We start from the raw sequence: 12,027 nt of genomic DNA on the forward strand, positions 1-12,027 counted from the left end.
TTATGTGAGCTTTATGGGTATTCAAAATGTTGACCCTTTGTGGGGGAGGTACCAGAAGGTTTGGATCCATACATTCCATCTTCGCAGCAGATCTTGTGTTAGTAGAAATATCGAGATGGAGTAAGTCTGAATGATAGCGAGTGTTAATTACGCATTTTATGAGCTTCATGGATTTTGGAAAAGTTTACCTTTTATGGGGGAGGTACCAGAAGGAGTGGGACGGTATATTCTAACTTCACACCTGACCTTGGGTTAATAAAACTATTGTGCTGTGTGTAATTTGAAGAGAAACGGACTCATTTTTTATATTTTATAAGAGTTATAATTATTCAAAATTTCGACCTTCTGTGGAGGAGGAACCAGAAGGAGTGGACCGATATTAGCCATCTCCGAGCTGGAAATTGGACAATAATATTAGGATTGAATCAAATCGGATATTCCCTTCGAGAGTTATTGTGCACACCAGGCAAACAGCCAGACAGACAGGCGGAGGAACGGGCATCGCTAGATCGACTCCGAATGTCCTGAAACGGATTTGGTCCAAAGAGACCTAGGGTCTAAATCCGTTATTTCGATGAGGCACGTTTTGGCCGTATCAAATGATACATACCATCTGTAGCCATATGGCTGAGGGTATAAAATGCCACTTTTGTCCCTTTCTTACCAGTTTCATACTCGGTTTACATGTGTAGACAATTATTCCGCCATGAATTGCCTAGAATTGTTTGTCCTCTTGAAAATAATAGCCAATATGAGCCATTTAAGTTTGCAAAAGATACGTTTCAGCAAAAAGGAAAAAAAAAAATATAAGAACCCATCCTCTCCATATTCTATATAAATTGTATCTCTCTATCTCGGTTTAGCACAACCAAAACGCATCACCCAGAAAATGTGGTTTATTTTATGAGATCACGTTCTAAACTTTACGTGAAATGTATCAAACGAAAAATAAGTTGAATGGCTGTGAAAATGGATGAATGAATGGAGTTAAAAATTTGTACGGCATCCAAAGCAGTCGCCGCTCAACATGATGGGATGAATGGAGGCAAGTGAGCTGACTGACTGGCTGGATGCTGGCAGGCACAACAACAATATTTAGGAGTGCAGAAAAAAAGACATCAGCACCCATATCGCTGGCATATGAAACGCATCGAACAACACCAACCAACCGCCGTATATCTGTGTGTGTTTCGCATTGTGTGCAACGGATTTAAAACACGATGTGCGTGGTGCTGCAGACATGACAACTCTCACAGCTATTCAGACCCTAACAACGACAATTTCTGGGGAATGATATGGTTATGAAAGTTATTACGTTCATATAAAAGAAACAGCAACACCGACATCATACCCTCCCCGATTGATGGCACAGTGACAGATGAAAGGGAGCGGGGGAGACGTAAACCAAAAAACAAAAAAGATGCTCTGCGAAATATAGACAAATATGTAGATATGTTACCAAAAAATTCACATATAGTTTGTAATACTGAACCAAAAAATTTCTATGGCACATACAAACATATGTAAGTATGTGTTTGTGAAGAAAAACACACTAACATACTTAAAAGTTTAATCGTCGAAATGTAATAAAATACGCCCAAGGAAAACAATTCATCAAATTTCGTTGTGGCTCACATATTTTATCTATAGAAAACAGTTATCAAATTACAATGTTTAGTCTATAAATCCCATATATATTTTTTATTGAAAAAATGTCTCACAGATACCTTTTTCTATAGAGACGTAATAAAAATATCTCATAAATACATCTCTCTAAGAGAAATATTTGACGGATCCATTTTACTATAGAAGAATATTAGAAGTTTTTATAAAATGTATCTATGACAAATTTTCAACGACATAGTTTTCAGAAAAATGTATCTAATACAATTTTTTTCTACAGAAAATTGTATCTACAACAAATTTTTCTAGAGAAAAAAGTATCTACGACAAATTTTTCTAGAGAAATTATTCTAAAGAAAAATGTATCGACGATAAATTTTCTGCAGAAAAATGTGTCTACAATAAATTTTTCTAAACAAAAATGTATCTACAGCAATTTTTTCTAAAGAAAAATGTATCTACTATAATTTTTTCGAAAGAAAAATGTATCTACGATACATCTTTCTAAAGAAAAATGTATCTACGATAAAATTTTCTAAATAAAAATGTATCTACGATAAATTTTTCTGCAGAAAATGTATCTGCGATAATTTTTTCTAAAAAAAATGTATCTACGATAAATGATTCTAAAGAAAAATGCATTTACGATAAATACGACAAATTATTCTAAAGAAAAATGTATCGACGATAAATTTTTCTGCAGAAAAATGTGTCTACAATAAATTTTTCTAAACAAAAATGTATCTACAGCAATTTTTTCTAAAGAAAAATGTATCTACTATAATTTTTTCGAAAGAAAAATGTATCTACGATAAAATTTTCTAAAGAAAAATATATCTTAGATAAATTTTTCTGCAGAAAATGTATCTACGATAAATTTTTCTAAAAAAAATCTATATACGATAAATGTTTCTAAAGAAAAATTCATTTACGATAAATATTTCTAAAGAAAAATGTATCTACGATAAATTTTTCTAAAGAAAAATTTATCTACGATAAATGTTTCTAAAGAAAAATGTATTTACGATAAATGTTTCTAAAGAAAAATGTATCGACGAAAAATTTTTCTATGGAGAATGTATCTACGCCTAATTTTTCTGTAGAAAAATGTATATACGACAAATTTTTCTAAAGAAAAATGTATCTACGATAAATCTTTCTGAAGAAAAATGCATCTAGGACAATTTTTTCTAGAGAATAATGTATCTACGCCTAATTTTTTTGTAGAAAAATGTATATACGACAATTTTTTCTAAAGAAAAAATGTATCTACGATAAATCTTTCTGAAGAAAAATGTATCTACGACAAATTTTTCTAGAGAATAATGTATCTACGACAAATTTGTCTAGAGAATAATGTATCTACGACATATCTATCTATGGAAATATGTATCAATGATTATTTTTTATAGAGAAAAATGTATCAACAACAATTTTTTCTAGAGAAAATGTATCTACCACAAATTTTTCTACAGAAAAATATATCTACCACAATTTTTTCAAGAGAAAAACGTATCTACGTCAAATTTTTCTAGAGATAAATTAAGATTTTCTAAAGAAAAATTTATCTACTACAATTCTTCTAAAGAAAACGGTATCTACGACATATCTATCTATGGAAATATGTATCAACGATTATTTTTTCTAGAGAAAAATGTATCAACGACAATTTTTTTCTAGAGAAAAATGTATCTACGATAATTTTTATAAAGAAAATGTATCTACTATAAATTTTTCTAAAGAAAATTGGATCTACGATCAATTTTTCTAAAAAAAAAACATCTACGATAAATTGTTCTAAAGAAAAATTCTATGAAATTTACATAATATTTTTTATACAATTTTTTCTCCGACCCTATCTCTCATTGTGATACAGGTCTCGTTTTAATAGGCAAAACGTCATTAAAAAGTATTCTCGTCCGTCCCTTGTTCATCTATTTGTGTGTGCGTGTGTGTGGTTGTATGTTTCCATTGCTGCTCATCGTTTAACTGAACACTGAACATCATGCAAGTTTGAATGAATGAATGAGTTTGAGTTTTATAAATTCGTAGGGGGAAAATTGCACAAATTGAGTAAAGTATGTACGTTCGTGGTTTTTGTTGTTGTTGTAGTTGGGTTTTGAATTGCGCGGGATTTGGGGTTTCAAACTGTTTGGGTTTGGTTTTAATATAAATTTCGAGTAAACTGATTTCGTGCTTTGATTGTTAAAAACGATAGATATAAGTTGTGAAATTGAGGAGAATTTTGCCAGGCCATATTGCTGGTATGGGTGGGACGTACATGCAGCATAAAGGAAGGAAATATAAGGAATGATGTTGCTATTAATAATTTAAGGAGCTATAAAATTTATTTTTTTTAATGATTTTGAAATGCCGGTTACTGGACTGGCTTTTATTATTAAATTTAAATTTTTCCTCAAGAGCGTCTCATTCAGTTGTGTAAAAATCATTGAATCTGCCGCCATTCTTTTTTGAACATCTGCACATTTATCACCTTATTCATTCCATTTCATTGAAGCTATCGATTCCTATCCACAAAATCTGCACTATAACCCAAGGCTCGGTATTGATTGTGTATCCCAGACACACACACGCACACAAAAGTAATGATACTGCCAATCACATAACATTACCACTGCCATTGGTTTGGTTTTTTCCCGTTCCCGTTTTTTTTTACCCTTCCAATTGGATGTCACCCCAGCTGATTTTATCCAGCCCGCCAGCCAACCAGCCAGCATCTTGTGTCATTTGATGCATCACGCAACCGAGTGCGTTTGCAACATATGTGGTGCGGCTTTCAACTTGTGCAGTGCCTTAAAACAATTTTAATTAAGTTGTAAAAATGTCGTGGCAGGTGGCAAGCGAGACTGAATACGTGGTCGCCTGTGTGCGTGCGGTGTCGCATCGGGTATATCGACAAAGTTAAGTTGTTAGTGTAGGGTTAATGTTCTCCATGATTGTTATTGTAAATCGTATAGAAAGTTTACTCTTTCGCAAAAGACAAGTACGATTTTACACTTAAAGAATACCAAGAGGCAAAGATACTGCATTGCATGGTAGTGTGGGGAGAAGAGCGGGAAGGCCCGTTTTAAGGAGCCTACAAAAAAAGTTGAGATTTTTTGTATTATTTATGACATATATTTCTATAGAAAAAATTATCTACGGCACACATCTTTATGTGAACTTTTCGACAGAAAATGTATCTACGACAAATTTTCCGAAAGAAAAATGTATCTACGACAAATATTTTTAGAGAAAAATGTATCTAAGACAATATCTTCTACGGAAAAATTTATCCACGAAATTTTTTTCTATGGACAAATGTATCTAAGACAATTCCTTCTATGGAAAAATGTATCTACGACGAATTTTTCTAAAGAAAAATGTATCTACTATAAATTTTTCTAAAGAAAAATGTATCTGTGACAAAAAATGTATCTGTGACAAATTTTTTCTGTGGAGAAATGTATCTACGACAATTTTTTTTGAAGAAAAATGTATCTACGACCTATTTTTCTAAAGAAAAATGTATCTTTGACAAATTGTTCTGGAAAAAATGTATCTTTGACAAATTATTCTATAGAAAATAGTATCTACGACAAATTTTCCGAAAGAAAAATGTATCTACGACAAATATTTTTAGAGAAAAATGTGTCGACGACAAATTTTTCTATGAAAAAATGTATCTACGACAATTTTTTCTATGGAATATTGTATCTACGATCTATGGAAAAAAGTATCTAAGACAAAATTGTATCTACGATCTATGGAAAAAAGTATCTACGACAATTTTTTCTATGGAAAATAGTATCTACGACAATTTTTTCTATGGAAAATAGTATTTACGACAAATTTTTCTATGGAAAAATGTATCTACGACAAATTTTTCTAGAGAAAAGTGTATCTGCGACAATTTTTTCTATGGAAAAATGTATCTGCGACAAATTTTTCTATGGAAAAATGTATCTACGACAAATTTTTCTATAGAAAAATGTATCTACGACAAATTTTTCTATGGGAAAAATGTATTTACGAAATATTTTTCTACGGAAAAATATATCTATGAAGTATTTTTCTACAAAACAATCTATCTTTGACAATTTTTCTAGAGAAAATGTATCTACAACAAATTTGTCTAGAGAAAAATGTATCTTCGACAAATTTTTCTAGAGAAAAATGTATCTTCCACAAATTTTTCTAGAGAAAAATGTATCTACGATAAATTTTTCTAGAGAAAAATGTATCTACGATAAATTTTTCTAGAGAAAAATGTATCTACGACAAATTTTTCTAAAGAAAAATGTATCTTCGACAAATTTTTCTAGAGAAAAATGTATCTTCGACAAATTTTTCTAGAGAAAAATGTATCTTCGACAAATTTTTCTAGAGAAAAATGTATCTTCGACAAATTTTTCTTGAGAAAAATGTATCTTCGACTAATTTTTCTAGAGAAAAATGTATCTTCGACAAATTTTTCTAGAGAAAAATGTATCTTCGACAAATTTTTCTGGAGAAAAATGTATTTACGAAATATTTTTCTACGGAAAATGTATCTACGAAGTTTTTTTCTATAGAAAAATGTATCTACGACAAATTTTACTGGAGAAAAATGTATATACGACATATTTTTCTAGAAAAAAATGTATCTGCGAATTATTCTTATACGGAAAAATGTATCTACTACATATTTTTCTACTGAAAAATGTTATCTACGACATTTTTTTCTAGAGAAAAGTGTACCTATGAGAAAGTAAGAGAAATCTGCCACATATTCTTCTATAGAAAAATGTATTAATTATCAAATAATATTTTGGTATGCATGTATTTTTGTCCTTATTAAGGCCCCTGGTGCGTGCAGTTTCCTTCCCATCCTGTTTAACAATAAATGTTCCCTTTTCAACCGCACACGCATACACACATTCATTTGTTCTGTACACAAAATAAACTTTACGAAGTGTATTTAATTTTCGAATTTTCAGAAAAAAAAAGAAAAGAAAAGAAATGAACTCAGAAAAAGACAAATGAAATTGTTGAAATTATTTCGATCGTTGCACCTGAGATGAAACCACAATACAAAGATGACGACGACGGCGACGGCTGCGATGAAGATGATGATTGTGATTGCGACAAAGAAGTTGCATCTGTAGACGAGGTGCCACAGGAAAGGTTGCAGGTAATTAAGTTACTTGATTTGCGGGTATGTTGGCCGGGTGCAAAAGTTTTACATGACAGTTAATTTTGAGTAAAACTATGGTTGTACTGTAATTAATTTTAATTTCATACATACTACGCAGACGGCATATAAATGTCATAATAGAAGACATTTTGTACCAAAAAAAAACTCAAATCAGACATACCTGGAAAGACAACAAAAGAAAGACAGAAAATTAAATTAATGACTGCTTAAATATTATAAGGTGTTAATTAGATAATTGGCATACACGAAACTACATAATGTACAGGTTTCGATTTTAACAAATCGAGTTTTAATGAGGTAGACAGTCAGTCAGTCAGTCAGTCAGTCCGTCATTGTCTGAAGTTGAATTGCAGGGTTTCCTTTTTTTGTTTATACATTAACTCAGTCGATGTGCTCTCCCAACACTGTCACCGGCAATCCATCCATTCAACTGTCCCCCCTCCTCCTCTTCATTGTAAAATAACATTTGATGGTTTTCTTTTCACTGTAAGCTCAGTTTTCATTTTAAACCGTTGCATTTTATGTTTGTCTTCATGTTCATATGTTACGGTTTCCATGGATCGCCACATTTTCCATGAAAGAAATAAAAAAAAACAAAACGCGTCATTTGTCTCCCCCAAACTGATGAAGGCAAAGAAGGAAAAAAAGGCGACATAGAAAATCGCAGTTAAATAAACAGTAATTGTAAATGTTGCAACCAGAGTAACAATAACAACAAAAATAATGACTTAACCATGTAATCTGCAGTGCAGGGAGATACCCACTTCAAATGGGCATTAAGGAAACCCTCGAGGTCATTTAAATAAGGAAAGTTGAATAAATAAATGTGTCAGGAAAATATTTGAAAGATATTTCAATTTAGAGTTCTAAAATAAGTGACAAATATATGAAGTCAAAGTGCGAGTCTATTAATGTATCCATGAGATATTTTCGTATATAAATATGTATATGTGAGATTTTTTCAACATTAAAATGTATCTAAGAGATATTCTGCTACAGAGAAGTGTATTTATTGAATAGTATCCGTCAGGTATTTTTCTGCAGAAAATGTATCTATGGAATATTTTTTTATAAAAAAATTTATCTACCAAAGATAAAAAAAGATATAGAAATATAGCATATTTTTCTAAAACGTATCTGTGCGATATTTTTCTATAGAAAAATGTATCTGTGCGATATTTTTCTATAGAAAAATGTATCTGTGGGATATAGAAAATTTATCTATGGAATATTTTTTTATAGAAAAATGTATCTATGGAATATTTTTTTATTGAAAAACATATCCATGGAATATTTTTCTATAGAAAACGTATCTATGGAATATTTTTCTATAGAAAAATGAATCTACAGAATATTTTTCAATAGAAAAATGTATCTGCGAGATATTTGTCTATAGAAAATTGTATCTGCGAGACCTTTGTCTATAGAAAAATGTATCTACGAGACCTTTGTCTATAGAAAAATGTAGCTGTGAGATATTTTTCAATAGAACAATGTATCTGTGAGATATTTTTCTATAAAAATCGAAATGTATATTTTAGATTTTTTTACAGATATCTGTATCTGTGATATATCTTCTTGTCGAAAATATGTCTGTGACATATTTTTCTGTAGCAAACTCACTCTATAAAACATTTTTGTACAGAAGAAAATATGTAAAATATTTATCAAGAGAAAAAAGTAACTGTTATATTTTCGTATAGAAAGTTGTATCTGTGAAATATTTTTGTATAGAGAAATATATATGTGGGACATTTTTCTTTAGAAAAAAGTATCTCTGAGATATTTTACTAAAAAAACGTCTATATTTCTACATTTTACTACAGAAAAACGTATCTTTGAAATATTTTTCTATATCGCTGTTTATTTTCTCTTGTCCTATACAAATTTGTCGAACTGTACTCACATGTTTAATTAACCGTATAATTGTCATATAACGATTTGTTACACTAATCAAAGTGGCTTGACATGTTGTATTGCGTTAGTTTAAAATAATACCGAAAGGGCACCTCTATTTTATAAAGAATATGATTGAAAAATATATCCGATAATGTGTGGTAGCTGAGAAGACGTTAAGAAATCGTGTATTTTTTGTAACTTGCTGTTTTAATTACAACTTGATTTCTTGGATTGAATGGTTGTGTTGTTTTTATATATCTTCATAGAATTTTGTTTTACTTCATTTTCATTTAGAATCTAAACCGACCAATTGGCTATCATATTTTACAAAGTTTACGATCATGATGACTGGCCACAAATGTTGTAAACATAAAATGAAATGTTTTATGTTTGACGGCAGAGAGACAGACAGACATACAGTTGATTACATATAAACATGGTTACGTTGTGATGATGCTAACTTGGCCTGCATTGGATGTTTTTTTTTTTTTTGGTTTTAAAGTAATGGAATTTTTTTATGAAACCAATTTATGAATTGCTTTTATTTGGATTGTATTTTAAAATGGAAATGGAGATGGCCATGATGATATTCGGGCAAATTTTCATTTTTGATGATGTTGGATATACCTCGTAAAAATGAAGGAGACCTAACGCACATAACTTCTAGAATAAGTACCTTGGCAATCCAGTTTTAGAGTGCATAAGACAGGGTGAGATGAAAAAAAACTGCAACAAAGTCAAACGTCATAATTTTTAAATTTTATTGAATGAAAGCAAAAAATGTCGGAAATAGCATCAAATTTTAGAATAAGTTTTGATTTGTTCGAATTGGTCACCTTTGCCACGAATTATGACCTTCAAATGGCCAATGAAAATGTCACACGCTGCCCGAATGTTGCTCTGCGGTATTTTGGAAGCACTTGCTTGAGGTGATCGACACTTTGGTATTTTTTAGTGCCAACCTTGCTTTCCAAAATACTCCAGACACAATAGTCCAACGGATTGGTATCCGGAGATTTTGGTGGCCATTGTGCGCTGGAAATGAAGCGAGGAACCTCATGTTGTAACCATCCTTGGGTGGCGCGTGCTGAGTGCTATGGTGCTGAGTCCTGTTGGAATGTCCAAGGTCTGCGGCCAAAATGTTGCGTGCCCAAGGCTTTAATACACCCTCTAGAATATTTTCGCGATAATATTCGGCATTTATTCTGATGCTACGGTCGATTAATAGGAGCGGAGAGCGACCATCGGCTGTTATGGCGGCCCACACCATCACCATGACTGAGTTCTGGTGGCCAACCGGAGGTGCTCATTTTCAGCTGTTCTCTTTGGCAAGTAAACACGATCATTTTGTTTGTTTACAAACTGCTGGAGAACGAATGTTTTCTCATCGGAGACGGAGAAAACCAAATTCGGCAGTTCACCACTTTCGGCCAAGCGAAGCAATTCTTTAGCTCTTTTGAGTCTATTTTCTTTCTGTTGCGGTGTAAGTTCCTGCACTTTTTGGAATTTCAATGGCTTTACCCCGAGCTAATTTTTCAATATTTGCCGAATGGAATATTGCGATATGTTCAGTTCACGAGCCATTTTTCGGCCTCTGTGACGCGGGTTTCGATCAGGTCGCTTCTTTACTTTTCGAACCATTTCTGCTGATGTTGCTGTTTTCTTCCGTCTACTTCCTTGACGTCGGGCTACCCTACCTCTCGTACCATGATATAGAGACATAAAAAATTATTCACATTTAAATGCTGGAGTTCTGTAAAGATAGCCACTTGTGGTTTTCCAGCCAAATACAAGGAAATCACCCTATCACGCTTGAATTCCATCACGAATAACATTTTTTCTGGAAAATTCTCGCCAAAATGCTTTTGTACGCTTGTAAACAAAATAATGAGTTATCACTGGAATAATTTTCACAGCTGTCGGACGAGTGGTTTAGAAATGACAGCAGTTGGTTGCAGTTTTTTCATCTCACCCTGTATAGCTAATATTATAAAAAACTCTTTGACAAACCTGTTTGGAATTTAAAACAAAATCCCAGGTTATCCTAGTTCCTCCTAGAGATAATAATTTTTTTTGAAAAATATTGTCTCCTTAAAAAATTACCTTCTTCTACACCTAAAATCTGCTTTTATTCATTTCCTTTGCACAATTTTTCCTTTCCATTATCCTTTACTTCTTACTTATTTCTATTGCCATGATGTTTATTAGAAAACAATGCCAACAGTGACATAGAAATAAATTCTAATTAAAATCCATTGTGTTCTGTCATACTTGGTTTGGTTTTGTTTGCATCGGCAATTAAAGTCACCATAAAAATAATAAAAAGAAGAAGAGAAGAAATTGTCGCTGGCGCCCAACAAGGAACCACAGAACACCTGTCGCCATAACATTACAGCTATCTATAGCATCGCTACACTCCATCCTCCATTCAACCTTGAAGTTGAAGTCACAAAGCGAAGCCGATGGAAAGACGTAGAAATACTTCCTGAAACATTACAAATCCCTGTTGCTTGGCTTTTATGAGAAGCAAGGACTTACTTAGCGGTTTCAGGTGTTTCACCGCCAACAGATTGTCGCCGGTACGGCTTCTTGCTGAGGATGATGACATTTAGGGCTTTTTTTTTGTGCGGAATCATTGTATTTCAGCACGGCAATTAATAATACGCGGATAAGACAAAACGCTAAACGGAAGTTATAAAAGTGTTAACATGGGTTGACCATATCCGTCTGGCTGGCTGTTGATTATTCTCCTCTTTTATTTTCTCATTCTTCGAAGTAAATGTTGTAAAGAAATTAAAAAAACAATGTTTTTTATGGGAATGTTTTATTTTTTTTTTTCTTTTAATTTTATCGTGACAAAGAAGATTGTAAGGTTGGAAAAATGTTGCAATGACGGCGGGAATGTGATCTTGAGATTGTTTTTTTAAGAAAAAAAAAGTTGTAAAATTTACTATTTTGTAACTTTTTAAAGGGGTTACAGGAATTCTTGGTAACATCACGACTACCGGTCATTCCGAAACCATTTTATTAGGGCAAGTAGTCCGTGACTAATTTTTAAAGCAATTTTATGACATTAAATTTTCTCTCGTCGAACTATAATATCGTTGTCACACCATAGTATGGAGGCTATATTAAGTTTATCATTCCGTTTGTAACACCTCTAAATATACATTTTAGATCCCCCAAAGTATATATATTCTTGACCAGCATACAATTCTATATTGATTTAGCGATGTCCGTCCGTCTATGGAAATCCCGAACGAAATGAAGTAGGTTGATACAATTTTACCCACATGTATAATATGTCT

General features: G+C 32.2%; 1 protein-coding gene across 4 annotated transcripts in view; it reads right to left on the reverse strand.

Annotated features, from left to right (window-relative positions):
- The window catches only part of LOC101896643 (heparan sulfate 2-O-sulfotransferase pipe), a 227,631-nt gene that overhangs the window by 101,513 nt on the left and 114,091 nt on the right, over positions 1-12,027 (reverse strand). The gene's annotated exons all lie outside the window — the stretch shown is intronic.

This window comes from Musca domestica, unplaced genomic scaffold (assembly GCF_030504385.1).
Source record: "Musca domestica strain aabys unplaced genomic scaffold, Musca_domestica.polishedcontigs.V.1.1 6, whole genome shotgun sequence".
Classification (NCBI taxonomy): Eukaryota; Metazoa; Arthropoda; class Insecta; order Diptera; family Muscidae; genus Musca; species Musca domestica.